We start from the raw sequence: 21,133 nt of genomic DNA, 5'->3' as shown, positions 1-21,133 counted from the left end.
TCTGGAAAAAAATAAATAAATAAATCATAGATGTTCGAAAAGATTTGGGGCCTTATTATTCAATATTTGAATAATTTGGTTTTTACACTGATTGAAAATGCTGATGTGATAATGTAACCCTTCTTTACTTTAACATTTTTTTTAATGTATTTATATATTTAATTATTGTTATAATTTTTATCTTACACATCAGCTCAGGGCCTCGTAATAATGTCCATGCAAGTGTTCTGTCTCTTGAGGGGTGGGACGGGGTGAGAGGGTGTTTAGAAAAAATAGTTTACTTGTATACTGAACTGATTCTGTAAATTGTTCATGTGAAAATAATAAATATATTGATAACAAAACAGGTTCAGTTTCATCTTGATAAACAAACTGTGGAAAGGCATCATGACCTTTTTGGAGAGTATCATGGGTAAGACAGAAACTTCTGGTAAGCAACATAGTAAGAAAAGTGGCAGTCATGATATATTAATAAGAAAACCACAAATACAACACCCTTCAGTCTAATTATGATAGTCAATTTTTGCTGCATCATGAAATAAATCAAGAATCTGGTTTTGAGTTAAATAAGTGTGAATAAATATATTTATTAAGCATTTATAACATGTGCGTTAAAAACGGCTCACTGTTTGGCAGGTATTGCATTAAAGTCGCCCTTTTTATTCATAATTCATTCGCCCTATTTATAACTGCTTATTAATGATTATTAATACATTTGTAAATTACTTACTCATTAACAAACACCTTAAACCCTTTACAAAAGGGAACCTTAATGTAAAGTGTTACCCAAAAATCTATATAAACTACTTTTATGCGGGCGGGAGTGGGACAAAACATGAATGTCGCGGGCAGGAGCGGGACAATATAACATTTTTTATGTTAATACATTAATATAACAAGTCCTCATAAACAATGCCATGACTGAACCCAGATGACCCTTATGATTTTTCAAATGCCACAATCAGCCCCTCCATAAAGCCATACAGACCTTTTCCTACAACCCCTCAAACATGACTATTAGGCATATTGATATGTTTATATCTACATCATCTTATTTGCTTAACCCTCTCACAGGATCTGATGAAATATATTAAGCAACTCTCAATGACATTAAACGTGACTTGTCAAGTGGAAGATGGTAAAACACTTCTTCATGATTAAAAAAATTTAAAAACGATATAAAACACCTAATAACTAATATATCAGACACATACAGTAAATCATAACAGATATGCTAATATGTCTGTGGATATCATGCAAAGTGACTGTGTTTGGAACGAATCAACAAAAGTAAGCTTTTATAACAGAGGGCAGAATCAAATTTGATTCTATTTGTTGTTTGCAAGTTTTTTTTTTCTGACTTTAGGGAATAAAAAATAATGTATCTTTTATATTTATACAAGTTTTCTGCTGAGTAACAGAACTATTTATTCAGCCTGTAACGGAGGGCTACAGACTGCAGTTTGTAATAAAACCCTCGCATTTCAACAGTGTTCTTTCCTCTCACACGGAGGAGAGAGCTGCTCACATTCTGAACGAGGAAATCTCTTCTTTACTCATTTTTTAATTATTTATTAATCTATCATGGGAGTGCACAACATATTTTGTAGATATGGACATAATCTGAAATGATGAAAACATAATGCTTTTAGACACATTTATTTGATTATATTCAGGGTACACAACAATAGCTAAAGCAAAAAACAAAAACTAAGAACTGAACAGCAGTCATCATCTGAGAGAGTTTAATTATATGCCAAACATTTCCAATATAAACAAATCTAAACAATTTACCAAACTGTATTTTGCATTTTATATTTTTGCCAAGCATATGGTGTACAACTAAAGAAAATGCAGCGCAGTAATTGTACAACAGAAAGATTTTCTTTGCATCAGATAATAATGTTAATTGTAGTCTAAGAACTAAGTTTTCTTCGACTCAACGCCCATGTTGTTATCGCAATAATACCAATAATCACCACAGTTGCCAGACAAACAGAAATTGCAATGAACCAACTTCAGGTCTATTTCTGGCATGTGTGTGGTTTTGGACCAGGGACCATCTTTGAAGCTTGAGCAATGTTGGAGATTTCAGATTTTACATTTTCTTTGTCCTCAGACTGAACAGCAAAAAAGATTGTGGTGCCATTTTGTATAGTGATATTAGGATTGAATGAATGCTGTTCAACTGATCCAGCCTCCTGCGGTGAGATAGCAGCTGTGTTGAATATGTGAGCATTGCTGAAGTTGAATCGAAGCACATTAAGGTCAAAGCTCCACCTGATCTCATAGGATTTCGCTTAAAAGAAAGGAAACACCTTGTGAGGCCTATAAAAGATATACATTATTTTGTGATCCCCACATTTATTTTGTGTTAACTGTATGCTTTACCTGTCCCATAGTCGAGGTCCTCACCAGGAACCGTCCAGTTGAGAAGCACAGAGTCCTCCTGGATCTCAGCACTCAGATCTGTGATTCTGTTAGGAGGGAAATTTGGTGGGGTTGAGCCTGTAAAAACCACCTTAAAACTCTCTCCAGTGACTGTCCTGGTAAATCTTCCAACCTCGAGTGATTCCTCAGAAACTGGAGGCTTTGGAGGATTCATCTCCACCACACCTGAAATTAGAGGAACCGCATGAATAAATTTAAAGTTGAGGAACTGAATGAATGAATTATATAGTGCATTTCCTATGTACTACTGTACACCCAAAGCAGTTTACAATCATATCAGGGGGTCTCTCCTCAACCACCACCAGTGTGCAGCATCCACTTGGACAAATGTTTGAACAGTTTGCTTTAAGAGTCTCAATCTCACGGTTTACCATTTACCACATATCCAGGTACGTATACCACCGCTTTTTTGGAAAGTAAATCTGGCTTGTCCATCTTGATTCTTCACTCTTACTTTCAAGCTGCTTCTCCCTTTTTTCATCTGAGTGAAATATCTGGAATAAATGCCATCATCTTTGAAAGTATCAGCTCCTGTAAAACAATACTTGATTTATTTGAGCACTTTTGGCCTTATAGTGTAAATCTGAGTTGAGTGCACACTTTAAACAAAAATTTTGGGTAATTTACCTGCTCCATTGTCCAGAAGTTGTAGTTCTTGTGCAGACCCAGATTCAGACTCCAGGTAAGCCCACACTTCAGCCTTTATTACAGGCTTGTAATTCTGACTGACCTCAGCAAACACTATCATGGGTTTAGTGCCGTCACTGAACTGCTGGTTCATGCGGGCTTTGACAATGATAGGGGGAACATCAGGACGCGCCATTTGACTCGTTGCTGTTATAGTCAGAGACTGACTTATTGTAGTTTGGATACTGTACTTCCAGTCCCCAGGCTAGCAAACACACAATAGTATTATTAGATAAATAATTAATGAAAATGTTTTAGGAAAGTTAATAATAATAAGTTAAATCTTGTGCAGGTTGTCATACCTCTGCAGTTCCTGGAACTTTTAAAGTGACTGTTTTTGCTGCTTCATCATGACGCATCTGTACTTGTTTGTAGGTTGAGCCACTTGGTGAATGTATGGAAATGTCAGGTAAACTTTTTTCATAGGTTATTGTAAAGCTGGTTTTGGTACCAATGGTCTGATCCACTAATATTGTCCCATTGAACCAGTCTGATGTTTTTATTCCCACACTGTCTATCTAAAGTGGTGATAAAATGAATTATTAGAATATTTATAATAATCTTAAAGTAATTTACCATGAGCAATGAGCGATCACTTGTCAAACCTGAACTGGGTCTTTTGTTTGATCTCCTGTTGGTATTGTAAGTGAAGAAAATCCATTCAGTAGCTGATTAGAGAGAATGTCGTCACTGGCTGTGATAAATTTCCCCCCTAATAATAAACAGGCATTCATAATATGAATATTATGATTTACTACATTTTTCACACATACATACCAAAACATCAAACAATATATAACAAAAATCACCTTGGTTAAAAATTACTAATGTGGCTCAGATCATTTGTTATTCTTCTAGCATCATATGTTTGTAGATTTGCCAATTGCTTTGTTTTGTTAGTTTCCAAACTTTTTCATGTTAAGATCCACTTATAGATGTAGGCCTACTATAATAAATTTAGAGATCAACCCAAAAAAAAAAAAAAAAAAATCATTGAACTTGGTGTTTTAATTTTTTTATTTTGACTTTTTTCTGGAACACTGTACGTCATTAAGTGACGATGGTACTTACCAGTTTTGGCAGCCATTTTCCTCAGTGCTTCATCTGCTTTATTACCCAAAGCTATTGTGTGTATAATGGCGCCACTTTTAATTGCAGCTGGGACACAACTATTAATATCATCCGATGCTTCACCATCTGTCAGAAAAATGATTTCATCCCCTATCACATCCCCATTGTCCTTTTTGAGTACCTTTAAGTTTTGAAGACAAATACAGAAAATTGGTATAAAACAAACTGTAGGCTATATACTTAACACATCATAAACATGATTAATATGGCACCTCTAAGCCTAGATTGAGGCCTTTACATATGAATGTCCCTCCATCTGCTACTTTTGGCAACAATTTGACGAGTTTCTCTCGTGTGGAATCATCAATAGTAGTCAAGGGGCTCAGAGTAGAAGCATCGGAACTAAAGGTTACAATTCCAACACTGGCTTGATCCTCAATGATGTTCTGCAGGAAATGTGTGGAAGCCTGCTGTAGTCGAAGGATTCTGGAGTCCTAGAAAATGGGTGCAATAAAAAAAAATGCATGTGATGTGAATCAGGTTTATACTCATTCGAACAGATTAAGCTCGTATCAGAGCATTGAAGGTTATAATAATTGGAAGCATCTTTGTTTTCAAGTAAAGTTAATGTTATGGCATACTTTCATGCTTCCTGAGACATCAAGGACGAGACAAACAACCCGATGCATTCGCTGCACAACTTTGAAAGATGGCGCTGGTGGAGAGGACAGCAGTGGTTTCAGAGAACGAAGTGCGTCTTTATCAACAGAATCCTCAAATATCACAGTCCATGTTGCTTTGCCACATTTTTTGTTTTGCAAGTTTGGGGCTTCATAATTGTGCTCGTTTTCATGACAAAATGTGATCACCTGAAACCAAAATATTTCGAATAATTACTTCATTCTGTATGTTGCATGAAATGCACTGTAAATGGTCAAAGATATATTTTGCATGTGTGGAAACATGTAAAATCTGTACTTACAGAATCCAGACTTGGTAGGAACATTATAGAGCTGTCTGTGTTTTGATATTTGTTAGGATAAAACTTGCACCCCTTAGTTGGTAGTAAAGTTTGTGGATCAGTGTAGGCACGGTCGATTTGATTCATCATAAAACTGACCTTCAATGTTTTTGCTACACCTAAAGATAAGCAGGAAATCAATGGTTGAGATTATTTACAAGGACATTTTAAAAATATTCTTTTTTATGAACAGTTTTATGACCTTGTAGCTTCAATACGGCCATTAGAGTAGTAGAATGGTTTTGTTTCACTGTATTCATCATACACGCCCCATCTCAGATGAGCCCATTCATGAACCAAGACCTTCCCTGCAAACAAACAAACAAATATTCTTGTTAATAATACAAAAAGATTAGTGCATTAACCTGGATAGATGTTGAAGGATAACAAATGACATTCACCTCTTGACCCATAAGTCTTAATGAGTTTGTCGTCTCGGAGGAAGTTTGGGGTGAAATGAATGTACTGAGCCTCAGCTCCACATTCACCATATTGATGAGTGTAAGGTTCATCACCATATGCTCGATTAGCATCATCAATTATTATTTTTGCCTGCATTTCACATTGAAATTGTCAGCAGCATGTTAATGAAATGAGTAAACATTAATATTTGACACGTAAGATAACATGGCATAATTATCTGTACCTTTTCATAGGACTCTGCTCTTGCTTTGGTAAATTTCTTACTATTCCAGTGGGGTGGAACTAATATCGTTGCTTCTTTGAAATAGACCTTTTTATCCAATGCTTGATGAAGACGAAACGACCCTTCAGTGACCATGTCCTGTCAGAATGAAAAATGAGAAACTCAAAATACAGTATTTATAAAAAAATAATTATACTTTAATTTGTTCATTCACAAATACTGTTAATGAAACTTGATTAGGGTGAATTGAGGGTGATTGGGACAATTTTTGCAATTGAGACTTAGAAAAAGTGTCCCAATCAACCTCAGTTCACCCTATAGGTTTCTTTCTATGATTTTCTTTAAAAGCTGCAACAAAATATTATCTTTCACAAAAGCCACTAAAACCATTAATTTATATTTTGTTAAATAGACAAAAAAGTATATATTTACCTTGATTTTATCAATGAGCGTGTTATCCTGTGGTACTCTTGAACTGATTGCAATGGTAACATCAACATAACCATTTCCATCTAGTTTGATTCCAGTGGAGGTGGACAACAGCAACATCCATAATAAGACAAACACCGTTCTTGAGTCCATAGCTGTAGAGTTTAGATGAACAGCAACTCCCGAAACCCCGTTTTGAACAGTCACAAATTATCTTGAGGGGTCTGATCAAAGATAAGATCATGGTCCGTTTAAAACGTAAGATATACTTCAGATACTTAATTTGCCCACAAGGCTTGTACATTTGAAAAATGTTGGCTAACTCTTAATCAGTTTACTTGGTGCGACTATACTGTGTCAGTGCATTGATATGGGCTCGTAAGAGCACATAGAAAACAGGAAATGCACTCTTCAGTGTGTTCACCATCACAGGTAAAATGTTTGTGTATTACGTAAAAACTCAACAAGACACTTGAAAACAATTCTATCCTAAAAGGCAAAAGACATTAACTCGCTAGAGTGTGGAACTGAGAAAAATTACTTTAAAGACTTTTAGTTGTCCAGCCAAATTAATTATAGGTAGGACACTGGAAATCTGGCAATTAGATGTTTTAGTAATGAAAATTATCTACATAAAAAATCTTGAGCTCAAAATTTGACCACTATTTTGAAGTTAATGTACTCTGCGTTTGTATTGTCTGTAAAAAGTGAGAAGTCACACCAAGGCAAATGGCTGTAACTTCCGCATTATCAATATTTGGTTGATGATCACTATTTACAAAATCATTATAGTAACACCTGTATAAAATCTAGTAATCATGGCATTTATTTTGGATGATTTATAATTGCTTTGTTATATGGAGCAGTTTGGTAGCCTTGGAGACTAGCCTATTTATGCTATAGGCTGCTAGCTAAATGAAGTAGATTGCGATCTATCAAATTTGTTTGTAATGCATCTTTTGTGTCACACAATTTCTTACCTTGACAAATGCGTTCACAACCATACAACTATGTTAATGTATTTTAATATATAAAGTAATACATCCTTTCCATTCAACTTTTGGCAACTTTGGCTCACTGGATGCTTTATTTGCAATTATAAAACGGTTAGTTCACTGTTCATTGAAGCTTACTGTATTATGTAGAACTAGAAGAGTATTGTGAGAAAGAGATCGATTGAGCGAGTTTATTACCTCCATTCAGATTTAGCATTTCCTTCAGGTCAGTCCTATGTTCATAATAAAAAATCTGTTTAAATGTCTGATGTATTATCTTGTCCTTTTAACAGTTAAGGGGTTTTCCCGTGACTGACAGCGCTAGTCAAAGCATTTGTCATTTGCGTCTTGTTCCGTGTTCACAACAATTCAATCTTTTCAATGTAAAAGTCTTCACTGACTGACATACTTGTAAGGTTGAAATGGTGGATTGTGTTCACCGACAATGTTTTCTGGAAGTATTCCTGAGCCCATGTTGTGATTTCCATTACAGTAGCATTCCTGTATTCCTCACACAAAAGGCAAGAGTCAAACTGCCAACTAAAGGAACCACTGACCACCAAAATGGTGACCAAACATTTTCAATAAAACATCAGCATCTAAACCTCTCTTAATTCTCAAAAAGAACTTCTGCTGAGATCTTGAGAGATTGATTGTCTTCTTTTATCTTCAGTTGATTTCAGGCTGTGTAGCTTTAAGTCAGTTGTAGTTGTGTTTCATTTTCTGAGAGTGTAAGCATGATGTTGAACCAACATCACACTGTAACCCTGATTCAATGCCATTACTATTGATTTTTTGTTGAAATTTTAACATTGATTCAACATTAATTGCGGGTGCAAAAGTGACATTGATTCAATGCAGTTAACGTTGACACATTAACATTGATTCAACGTTATTTCGATCATTGATGCTATCTGGGATAGATTTGATCTTCACACACAAAGTCAAATCTACATCTACATATGCCTCACACAATGTATGCATATAATATTATTTAAGTCTTTACATCTAGACTGCACTATAACTGTGAATTTCATACAGTTATTGTTTTGTTTTTTCTTTGGATTTACTAAATCACTTAGTTACCATTTGTCTCACCAAATTAAATATCAAAATGTATGTTATTATTTCTCATTCTTACCTAAGCACAAAATCTGTATTATCATTAACGCCTTTGAAACATTTCTGAAGCCTATTTGATTTGTTTCTTTGTATTTTGTCCATTTGACTTGTAACAATGTTTTTGGACATTAATTCAATTGAATCTCTGTATTTGGTTACACTGAATATTTTGCTGATACTCTTAATGAGATGGGGTTTTTTAAACCTACATTTATTGTTTTGTTATTGTGCAATTTATTTTGAACGTTTCCAGAAACAGTGTAACAGCTTGTAAGATCTTCTTTATTCTCGCCTTGACCACTTTATCAACATCGATTTGAGGGCTTATAGCCAGAAACCAAATTAATTTGACCACATCAAACCCCTGACCAATAACAAATGTCATATGAATGCTTTTGCTGTTTGTTGTGCTTTATGTGCTTTTAAATCACAGGATTCCTGCTGCCAAAGTTCAAATCCTGTGTCTTGTCTCAAAAGAGGGACAAGCAAGTTCTACCATCGTCAGCGCCTGATTGTTGTGGAGGTGTGAAGTGTTCAATGGATGATTTGCATATCTATGAATGGTGCAACACCATTTGATGAATATCTCTCACAGGACTGAAAGGAGAACAAAGACTGAAGTCTGAACAACTGCTATTGCAAAAGTCTGAAGTCTTGTAACCCAAAGGTCATGGGTTCGAGTCTCAGGTCCGGCAGGGAATGTTGGTGAGGGGAGTGAATATCCAGCGCTCTCTTCACCCTCAATACCATGACTGAGGTGAGACCCTTGAGCAAGGTACCGTACCCCCAACTGCTCCCCAGGCGCTGCAGCAATGGCTGCCCACTGCTCTGGGTGTGTGTTCACTGCTGTGTATGTACACTTGGATGGGTTAAATAAAGAGCACAAATTCCTAGTATGGGTTACCATACTTAACCACATGTCACTTCACTTTCTTTACAAGTAAAAAATAGTACAAGTAGGCATGATAGTCTTTGCAAGACACGTGTTTGCACAGCATCCTGTTTTGGTCATTCTGTAATGCCTGAGCAAAGTCTTTCGTCAAAGTGGTTCGGTATAAATCCCTCCCAGAAATGTTTCACAAAATTCCTGACACACTTGTAAGGTTGAAAATATCCAAAGATATTTTAAATGAACAAAGACATTTGCTTTACTGTTTCAACCCCCTTTCTCTTGCTACAAGGGTCATTTGGAAGGCACAAAGGTGTTGATAGTGATCAAGGCCTGTAGGCCAAGTTGTGCTGAAAATAAAAAGGAAGCATTGTAAGAAGAAGGGAAAAGAGCTTGAGGTAAGCATTTTTAAGTTTTAGCGCCATGTCACATTTTTATTGGCTGGTCAGTAGACGTAGGTCGTAGCAGCAAATACACTATGTGACAATCATGGCACGATGGAAAATCTTTCATCTGAGACAGCCAAAATCCAGGCAGTGTATCCCAGACTTTAAGTTTTTTTTTCTCTTTTTTAATTAATTATACAAGCAGAGTTTTGAGAAGTGCTCTTTAGACTCACACAGACATCATGAATCAACGTATGAACCTCAACAATGGTGACAATAAACAAAAATCTTCTTTGTGACTTTAGTAGCTTATTTTGTGATGCTCAGAGTTAATCTGTTTATCTGAAAATTTTGTCACCATTGTTGAGGTTCTGAATCTTAATGTCTGTGTGAGTGTACATGATCCTGTTTGAATAATTTCAATAATTACAGCTAAAACTTTCAAAATATGCAGCTTTATAGAGCTAAAATAATTCAAAAGGAATACTATAATCACAAATCAGCGAAGGCCACTATATGATGACAAAATCATCAACAAGAAGCAACCAGATTCTTTCAATCAGATTTTTTTGTAACAAATGTGCTTTAGAAATAGTTACAACAATCAGAGAAAGAAATAAAAGGTCAAGGATCAGGAGCTCAACTAAAACAAGCGCTTACCTCCGTAACGGTGACTTCAAACTTTATTATTTTTAATAAAATATCAACACCTCATTAAGAAGTTTTGAATGAAAGAAATGAAGTCAGAGTGGTTTGTAATAAGTGAAGATGCTGAGATCTAGAGAGATCTGTTTATGTTTAATGTTCTGTTTCTGTTATCTAAGTTTTGTGAGGTTACCATTGTGCTGGAGAGTAGAGCCTGTGCTTCAGTCAGTGATGATCCAGAAACATTGATGTTTTGCTACATGTTGCTTTATTTAAAGGCAATAACTGTGTAGTTGCTGATGCAGTGATACAGTAATGACACTAGCTCATGCATGTGCTATTGTCAGTTAATGACTTACTGCAAGAGATTTGCATTTTAAAGAAAAAGTTTCATAATAGTAATCTAAAAATTACCTGTAAAGTGCTTTTTTTGGTAAGACATTTAAGAAAAATTAGTTTTTGTTTGAACAGCCACTTTTGTTAGTCAATTTAGCTCTATTTTTCAGTTCAATTTTTTGACAAGAGCAGCAGGGATGTTCTAAGAACATCACAAATTATGGTTCCCTAAACGTTCAGAGAACATTCTGAATGTTCCCTGAAGGTCCGCCAAATAACATCCCCCAACCCTTAAAAGAACTCCACATCGTGACCGTCTCTGAACATACTGGGAACATTACTAGACAACATCCTTAACACCAGTGGGGACGTAAAATTTCTAGCGGGGTTATTGCTTACATGTTTATGCGATATTCCAAATTTGCGCGTGAGGAGGGATAGCGACTGTAGAAAGCAAAAGCTGAATCCCGGACATTTTGGGCGATTTAGAAATCCTGGCCGGACGCATTTTTATAGGTCCAAAAAGAGGACATGTCAGGGAAAAAGAGGATGTATGGTCACCTATCATTATCCTTCGAGAGCAATGGGCCAACCTTAAACGCTATTAGTAAAAACAACCACTCAATTATTTGTTGTACCTACACTTTTATTCAGGTATTGTGTGTCAGAAGTGCTTCAGTGACAGATGTATGACACAGGCTACACCATAATTTAAATGCAGCAAACTTTAATGGACAGTAAAACAAAGGCAGAATACCATAACTCTAGGCGGTACAATAACTTCTAAACAACGGCTAAACAATAGCAGAGCACCCTTAGGCCTACTCAATTTGAGCGTTCCAAAACAGTCAAAGAGCGGTAACTGGTGTTACGGTGTTCAACCCATTTTTTCTCAAAAAAAAAAAAAAACTATGGAATTGACTCAATATACTTATCCACATGATAAAGGAGGTCTTGAATGTCCCAAAATATCGATAACTCATTTTTGACCAAAAATGAAGTTACTGCCTTTTGTAGGGCAGAATTATAAAATTAACTTTTTGCCTCTAATATTATTATTATTATTATTATTATTTTTACCTTGTCATTATTGCTGTGACAAGGATGAAAGTGGGGAAATGACATGAGTGCTCAAAAAGTTCATAATTAAGTTCTACTTTAAAATACAAGCTCGTCAGGTAATATTTGCAGTCTAGATTGTATATGTTATATTACAGCCATTGCATATTAAATCAATCCACTTGCCACCACACTTTCAAAAATGACAAAATATGATCCTAGTGAAAACAAACAATAACAAAACATTAGGGACTATTAGCTCAAGTCACGCCCATGCTGTTATGGACTGATGATGAAAATCTGATGGTGCTTTTTAAATAAACTTATTGGCCTCAAGCATTGTGTCAACTTCTCAGGAAGCAAAGTATTATTCTATAACACTAGAGAACTGTATACCCTCCACAAACTGTATACATCCAGAGTGAGAAAAAGGGCTCAAAAAAATCACTCTGGATCTGTCACATCCAAGCCACCTTCTCTTTGAACTTTTGCAGTCTGGCCAGCGCTATACACCGAGCACCAGAACAGCCAGGCACAAGAAAAGTTTATTCCCCCAGGCAATCATGAACAGTTAAATGTTCTCCCTACTGTGCAGCGACAACTATATGCAATATCAGTTATTGATACAATACCCTCCCTCTTCTTATTCCATTCCTTTCCTTGTTAATTCTACTAAATACAAATTTGTTTATAGTGTGTATTTTATTCCCATATATATATTTATTTTATTTTTTTGTATGTTACTATCTGTGTACTGTTGTTGTCTCTGTGTACTGGAAGCTGAAAATTCCTTGTGTGCAAACATATTTGACAATAAAGCTCTTTCTGTTTCTGAAAAATTCAATAAATACTGCTTCATTGCGATAAGGTGTTTCAAGGTACACAAAGTATCACATTATTTTTTTTCTTGCCATTTAGTAATAAATTGTTACGATCACCAGCTGGAGTGCCCTTGAGAGCCACCAGGGGGCACTCCATCACAGACTTTTGCCATTCCATCAAAGACTACATCCCCCATAACTCATTGCCCGGTCTCATCATCACTGCATTTCTGAGCACGCTGTCTTTTGTTTCTCATGTTCATGGTTTTGACTTTCTGCCCAGTTTCTTCGTTTTCCCTGTTTGCCCGTGTTCCTGTGACCAGTGTTGCCAAACCCCCCTCGGAAAATCTCTAGGATCGCCCTCAAAAGTCACAAAAACTCTCCAAATATGAAAATTAAGTAGGTACAAACAGGTCTGCATATGTGTATATTAAAAATAAAAATAAAAATAAAGGGACACCCATTCATGACAACTCGACAGCTCAACAATAGATGAAGTAGCTTATGTGAACTTGAACAAATGTTATTTTATATTAGGCCTATTTTACATCTAATTAATTACTGCATTAAGTTGTCACTTTTAAGTGTCTTATGTATTACCAGTTTGGTCCTTTTAGTGTATTCAGCTCATCCACAGTCTGGCATGATCCATTTTCCAGAATGTCCCCCCCTTCCTCAGTCACTGTCACTGTCCCAGCAACAGCAGCCAGTATGCTTCTTTGCATCACTAAGATGTCTTGCTGGGTTTCTGCAATGTCTTGCAGTTTTTGCAAGACTTTTGTGCGATAGTCTGTAAAGCAATATTACAGATTGGTCCTTGAAAATACAGTACTGTTTTAGTGTGAAAAATCAAAAACGTGACTTACTCTTTGTTGCTGCTTCTGAAGAACACTGGGGCTCTTCTAAGAGGAGCTGTGAGGCAGCTGTGGCATTACATCAAAATGTACTTTTTAAAGTTTAGAAGTAAATCACTCAATCTAGAATGGTTAATAATTACAATAACATAATAATATAATGAAATTTTGTAAAATACCTTGAAGGGGTTGTGCCATACATGATGGCCAGGATGCTGGCGGTGATGCTTCTGCTGCAAAAATAAAATCCAAACAGACTTAGCATTCATAAGTTGAAGGGATAAGTAAACATAAAAAGAAACAGAGAGACAAGTCAAAATGTATCTGTTGCTAGTGAGAAGGCAGAGAGAGAAATATTTTTTTTAATGATGTCTTTATACTTAAAAACATATTTGTATATTCTACAAACCATTGTCCAGAGGGTGAAAATTGGAGAATGGCTTATCTGTGAATATAAAATAAAAAGGAAAAGGCATCTAATAGGTTGGTTAAAAGTTATGTGTTAATCATGTTACATGTTTAACAACTTACATTTGGGTGGAAGAGGTTTTGAAACTTTTGTATTCTCAGTTGGGAAAACTCTGCTATCATCTAAAATTAAAAACAGAGTTCACAAATAGAACTGAAATTAATAAAACAATTATGACACATTGTGCAGTCCATAATGTTTGAGATAAATGTATTTTTTTTTCTTAACCCTTGTGCGATCTTCGTTTGGGGTACATTCAGGGTCTTTGGGGTCCCCAGAGACCCCAGGCAACAAAATTGTTTTTAAACGTAATTTTACTCTATTTATTAATGTTTTTACTTCACATTTGTGCAGTTTTTGGAAGATTTATCATATCTTTTAAATGTATATAAATAAATTAAAAAATATTTTTTTGAATAGGTTTTTATACAAAAACAGCTTTTCATCTAAAATTCACTTCATAAAAGACCCACATTTCTAACTTTCATTCATGTGGATAACATGGATAATTTGACATAGTTTAGTGTAAGATTTTTGCCCATCTTTTGGAAAATGCAGTTTTAAAAGTAAAAAAAATATCACTTTCACCAGTAAATGGCCACCTTTTGATTTGTGCTATTTGACTAACTGAAATATATCTTTTCACAAGTTTTTTTTGTTCAGTTGGATCCATATCTAAATATTATGAAATCACAATTATAACAATAAAAATTGCTTTTTGTCAAAGTTTTTTTTTACTGAAAAAAAAACAACAGTTTTTTAATAATGTTACATTACGATTAGACCCCGCTTAGAACATGGACAAAATTCATCCTTAAAAACATTATTGAATACTTACCATTTAAAGAGGAATCTGTTTCAGACAGAAATCTTGGTGGCTTTTTGTGTGCCCTCTTTTTTTCGTTGTGGAGCTTTCCTCTGTTTCAATATTTGAGGTCTCCACAACAACACGCCGGCATTTCTGGACACCTTTGGTGTATGAGTCTGGAAAATATGTTGTTGGTGTAAAGTATAGTTTTTTTTGTTTTTTTGTTTTTTTAAGCAATTTTCTTGATAACTAGATATGATTTTAACAATCCTCACTGAAATACTGTAGATTAATTTAAATAATGTAAAAACTATTAAATTACCTGTTCTTAGCCACATTTTTTTTTTTATCAGACACCGCCTCAACTTTCCTTTGTCTGGTATTGTGCAGTTTTTTACAAGCTGCCTTATGTTTCCATAAGTCCAGTAACAGAACATTCCCTGAAAGAAAAAAAAAGGGTTGCTTCTTGAACAGATATTAATACTGTAAATGATTGTGAAATAATGACCTTCACTGTTTCTTGTCCTTGATTTCTCTGAATGTCCTTGAATGGAAGTTGTTTAACTGGAGATCTCAACATTGGAGATGTTACTTAAACCTACCCGTCACAGACCTAACGTAATTCTAACATTCATTATGTTATTCTTTATATATATATATATATATATATATATATATATATATATATATAAAGAATGTTACAATTACGTTAGGTCTGTGACAGGTAGGTTTAGGGATGGGCTCCTGTGACAAGTAGGTTTAGGTATGGTGTAGGGAAGAGCCATTCTATAGTGAATTGCAAGATTTTATCAAACACTCTTATATATAACTTTTAAGATGTTGTCTTTGTGGGGTCCAACTAAGGAAGCCCACAACGTTGTAAATTCCTGACCTTACTATCTTAGTGGGGCCAGTAGTATAAACCAGAATGCATGTATGTATATGTATGTATGTATGTATGTATGTATGTATGTATGTATGTATGTGTGTGTGTGTGTGTGTGTGTGTGAGTGTGAGTGAGAGAGAGAGAGAGATTGTGTGATCAATGCTCATGCAGGATTGCTAAGAAAATCATCTCTTGTCTCTTTTCTACCATTTCTTGTCACCTGCATTCCGGTATGAGCTTCATAACTGAATGTCTTGATTGCACTTTGAAACAGCCAAGTATTCTTGAGTCACACGGATCTCTGAAAAGTGGTTCAGTTTTTTCAAAAAGTTTGCACAACAGCATCTCGGAACCTGAATCATCCAATTCTTCTCTCTCTTCGATGGCCTCGCAACAATGTCCTTCAGCAAGAATGAAGGCATTGTTAGGGCTTTAGATTTTGGACTTGGAAGCCTCCAAAGACAGTGGGGAATTTGACATTTCCCCCAGCCGTTTGACCACTTGAGTAAGTGGCTGCTTTCCTGATCTTACGAGAAGTTTCAGTTTCCCAAGATAGTTCTCAAATGGGAATGCGCTGCATGCATCAAGACTACCAAAAGCCATTGCCTGTTCTGGTAGATGTACCATTGAATGTATATTGTACACCATGAAGTGATTTCCATAGAGTTCTTTTGTTTTTCCAACAAAGTATGTCATCAGCTCTTTATAGTAGCTGTTGTGGTCCACTGCCAGAGTAGGGCAGAGCAGAAGACCCAAGGCAACACTGAACGCCATGAAATGTTCATACAACTGGCCCGCCAGAATTCCCTTCAGCACGATCTTGCCAGTGTATACAGCAAACTGCCGCAGTTCAGTTGCCTTCCACCTGTCGATGTCTTCTAGGTTCCTTGGTTTTCGGGCAAAACAGCTTGGAATGACCTCCCTAAGTGACAGCAGCCTTTGAGTCACTTCATTTATTTGCCCAGCAGACATTCTCACCTTTCTGTCTCCTCTAACCCACTCTGTGATGAGCTTTTTCATTACACCCAGGCAGGCTTGGTGCATGTAGTCGATTGGAAATTGCTCTACCATGTCCAGTGGGAGGCTCAAAAAGGGAGACATTGGAATATCTTCATTCTCCTGACGTCTTGTCATTTCAGCACGGTATGTGACTTTTTTACCATGGCTCTTGCGGGTGCGTCTCACACAACACATCTGATTTTTATGTCTTTTCCATCCAAACCATTTTCAAGTAGTTCCTGAATGTCCTTTATGGCTTCTTCTGTAAAATCCAGATTTGCTGGTTTGGTGGGACCAAGTGTCAGTGTTACAGGAAAGACACTGATGGGTGACAGGTGAATGGCACAGAGGATGGGCCTGACGTCTTGTCATGTGTCATTGGTGCATAGAGAGAGGTTGTTCACCTCTGGGTAAGTCACACGCCCAGAAAGGAAGCACCGTAACAGCATCATATAATTAAAATGGGAAACAGCCAAGCTGGCAAAATAATATAAAATGTTTAATAGATAAATAAAATTTGTAAATGATTGTCATACAATTACTAATTCAGTGGTTCCCAACCACATTCCTGGAGGCCCACCAACACTGCACATTTTGCATGTCTCATTTGTCTGACACACCCATTTTAGTGTTCATCTTTTAGTCACTACTAATGAGCTGATAACCTTAATCAGGTGTGTTTGATTGAGGAGACATGCGAAATGTGCAGTGTTGGTGGGCCTCCAGGAATGTGGTTGGGAACCACTATCCTAATTGTTTACATTTTGCATAAAGTATAATAGCTGTCATCATTCAAATTATTAATGCAAAGTTTCTGCATGAAGGAATGGTCTCTGATCTCTTGTCAGGTGTTCTCCAAACTCATCAGGCATTATAGCTGAAGACTCAGAGCTGTTATCTTGGCAAAAGGAGGTTACAAAAAGTATTGAATAAAAGGGTATGATTAATTGTGAGCAGTGTGTATTAGAGAAAAACATTACTCTCATAATGAGATTTTCCCCCCATTTAAAATTCTTATTCTCCAATGAACGGTTGGATTTTTGTAAATATTTAAAATAAAAGATCAAAATGATGAACAATGCAGATTTATTTTCACAGCCTTCTTTGGTCATATTTACAAAGGGTATGAATAATTCTGAGCACAACTGTATGTAATGACAAGTAAATTTATATTTTTAATTATTTCCCTGGTTCAGTAGGGTGCGCTTGTAAGAAAGTAACAGTGGCTGTGATAAACTTTCACCTTATAAAGACAGTCTAATCTTGTTTCTGTCAAATATGCCTGCTCCTGAGCAAGTTTGAGCTTAATGACTTCAAAGAATCTAACAATCCTGTAAATACTGATCCACGTACGAAAAACCAAATAGATTATGATTATGATGATTATCATTATTAATTTAATCTCCGATAATTATTTTACAGGTGTATATATATATATATATATAAAATTTGCTCATTACTACATGTGATAACAGTGTTTATAGCACCTTAAAATGTAATTTACTTTCCCTAATGTCGCTCCAGTCATGTACGACTTTTTGTTTCATGGAACAACACCTAGCTGTGAGCTGTCGACAAAGCCCTTAAGACCACAGTAGAAGTAAAAGTTGTAAAAATGTATCACCCCCCCCATCTTTTAATATCTAAATAATAGCCAAGTGAAATCAGCATTACAATGTTTCCAATATGCTTCTAATTTATTATCTCCCTTTAATAGTGCTGCAGCTGCTCACCAAGGCTTTCTCAATTTAAAATGGACACACTATCCCTGACATCACTGCCTATCACTGTTTTATTGTGTATGGGGATGTTCTTTATGTTGATTTGAGTGATGTTGATTATTTTGTTGCTTACACTTGAGTGCATGAAGCTGAAACTATTCTTTACACTCTTGCTTTCAAAATCACTAGCAAGACCTTGTTTTGTTGCTCCATTTGTTCCTGTTTTAATAAAACTTTTTAAAAAGGAATTGCTATTGTATTGTCGTCTTTAGTCTTGTCCAAGAGATTACAACCCAAAAATGTGTATGTAATGGTAAAAAACACAAATATTTACACTGTCTTACCTGACTGCCTCTTTTTTCTTTTTTCCTAGTGAGCTGAGTACAGAAGTGTTTACCACTTATTCATGTGGTGCAGCTGTTTGAACACTAGACCTGGTTAATGTACTGTCTTACACCGTATTATACAGATGGATATTAAACAGTTAATTTTCGTCCGAAAATGTTTAACAAAACACAAAAAATATTGTGCATGAGCGTCCTCTACTGTGAGATAATGGTAATGTAATATCTGGCTTGTTGAATTAACTGATCACAGTTTCGGTGAATATTTTTTATTACAAATTAACTTTGCACATCAAATTTGATTTATTTTCGGCTGCTGTGAATGGTTACATGTGAATTTTGTCAATGTCAAATCACACATTGTATAGCTGCACTCATAACAAAAAATAACCTTCTGGGTTATAAAATGAACCCAAAAAATAACCTACAGGAAACGTTCTGGGAACGTTTTCTTTATATTATAAAATGAACCCAAAAAATAACCATTTTACTGACTGACTATAACATTTGTTTATCGATCTCTTCATTGAATAATTATTTATAATTAATATATATATATATATATGAGTGTAAATAGTGTGATTTCAGAGACATTTGACACGTAATTGAAGACATTATGTTAACCGAGAAGTTTTTGTTTACCGACCAAAAGAGAGCACGTCCCGCTAATTAATTAAAATTAATATTTTAAAAACCCCATATTGTGTTGAAGTCATTGTTTGTCGCTTAAGAAACGTAAAATCTGCTTGTGGTACAGTGTCAGTGATACAATTTACGAAATCTTACATATTAATGCATAAATTCGATCTTATTTAATCCTCCATAAGGATTATGTGCTCGGATTATTTATAATATATTTCTATTGATTAAATAACAGTTCAAAACAAAACATGGTCTGTAGTATTGACGTCCATTCATCCGTCTTCCGTGCCGCTTATACCATACGGGACGCGGAGTGCTGGATGATAACTGACGTACAACAGGGTAAATTATATCGGAGTAAAAAGAGGTTAGGGGAACGTTCTGGGAAGGTTAGGGGAACGTTCTCCAAACCAACAGGGAACGTTCTATTTACGTAAAGAAAACTTTCCTGGCTAACCAACAGAGAACGTTAGGATGTATGTTCTGGGAACGTTCCCAGAACGTTCTGGGAACCATAAACTAACGTTCCCAGAACAGTCTGTGAACCAAAAATTGTTAGCTGGGTAGTGCTCCGTGGCTAAAGCACACTGTTGGAGATATTTATAAAGAATGAAGTTGTGTTTATGAATTATACAGACTGCAAGTGTTTAATAATGAAAATAACGACATGGCTCTGATCTCCGTGAATACAATAAGAAACGATGGTAACTTTAACCACATTTAACAGCACATTAGCAACATGCTAACGAAACATTTAGAAAGACAATTTACAAATATCACTAAAAATATCATGATATCATGGATCATGTCAGTTATTATTGCTCCATCTGCCATTTTTCGCTATTGTCCTTGCTTGCTTACCTGCATAAAGTCTGATGATTCAGCTGTGCACAGATCCAGACGTTAATACTGGCTTGTCTAATGCCTTGAACATGGGCTGGCATATGCAAAAGTTGTAGCCTACATATTGTGGCGTTTTGCACTGTCCCAGGAGAAACAGACAGGAGACGAGAATCCAGTTTGAAAGCACCCAACGGGCTGTGGTTTATTTACTGAACGTTTACAAACTAAAACGCGGGTATCAGGAGGTGACTTACTTCCCCAAAAATAATAAAACGCAGAAAGACTTCGACTAACGTTTCTTCCGCTTGACTAACGTTCAACTCAATTCTTCTTTACTCCCCGCGCGCTGTGTTAGCCCCTCCCTCCTAACTCTTTTTCCTCCTGAACACCTCCTCCCAACAGCAGGTGAATTAAGTAAAACACATTTATAACAGTGTCATCGCCACAATATTAATGATCCCGACTGTTGTGTCACAGTCGGTGTTATGTTGAGATTCGCCTGTTCTTCAGAGGTCTTTTAAACAAATGAGATTTACATAAGAAGGAGGAAACCATGGTGTTTGAGACTCACTGTATGTCATTTCCATGTACTGAACTCTTGTTATTCAACTATGCCAAGGTAAATTCATAACTTCCGTTAGAATTAGTTAAAATGTGTATGGCGCGACTCTGTGGAGACACGCACATGGTTGTTTGGCGTTGTACTGGTGGGAGTGTGGAGAGCGGCCGCACATAGTGCACAGAATATTGTTTGTTTTTGAGCATATGTTTTGTTTTGTTGTAGCATTAAACTAGGCATCGCGGTCACCGATTCGGAGCTGTACGTCTCTTATGTTTTTCCCCGTTTGTATTGCTGATGATACCAGGGTAGGTCCTTTGATTCTGGAGCGTGTGTGCTTTGTTTTTGTTGTAGTAACAATCCTGGCATAGCGGTCACTAATTTGGAGTTTTGCGTCTCTTATTGGGAGTCTATCCCCGTTCATGTGGCTGATAATATCCAGGTAGGTTG

At 36.0% G+C, this 21,133-nt stretch overlaps 2 long non-coding RNA genes and 1 pseudogene across 3 annotated transcripts in view; 1 reads left to right on the top strand and 2 right to left on the bottom strand.

Annotated features, from left to right (window-relative positions):
• LOC127495031 (uncharacterized) overlaps positions 1-17,042 on the top strand; it is a 73,525-nt gene extending 56,483 nt beyond the window's left edge. The window contains exons 2-4 of one of the 2 annotated variants that reach the window (XR_007925045.1): positions 9,625-9,709; positions 16,605-16,718; positions 16,850-17,042. This is a non-coding gene — a long non-coding RNA (uncharacterized LOC127495031). Of the gene's footprint in view, positions 1-6,970; positions 9,710-16,457; positions 16,719-16,849 lie in introns of those variants that run through there. The other variant, XR_007925046.1, reaches the window with a different exon arrangement.
• The window catches only part of LOC127495029 (uncharacterized), a 76,292-nt gene extending 55,513 nt beyond the window's left edge, over positions 1-20,779 (bottom strand). The window contains exon 1 of the long non-coding RNA XR_007925042.1: positions 20,143-20,779. This is a non-coding gene — a long non-coding RNA (uncharacterized LOC127495029). The remainder of the gene's footprint in view (positions 1-20,142) is intronic.
• LOC127495028 (calcium-activated chloride channel regulator 4A-like) lies at positions 1,641-6,801 on the bottom strand (annotated as a pseudogene).
• Positions 20,780-21,133: the final 354 nt, after the last annotated feature.

Source organism: Ctenopharyngodon idella, chromosome 15 (assembly GCF_019924925.1).
Source record: "Ctenopharyngodon idella isolate HZGC_01 chromosome 15, HZGC01, whole genome shotgun sequence".
NCBI lineage: Eukaryota > Metazoa > Chordata > Actinopteri > Cypriniformes > Xenocyprididae > Ctenopharyngodon > Ctenopharyngodon idella.
The sequence above is the reverse complement of the archived record's forward strand: the minus strand, read 5'-3'. Positions and strand labels throughout refer to the sequence as shown.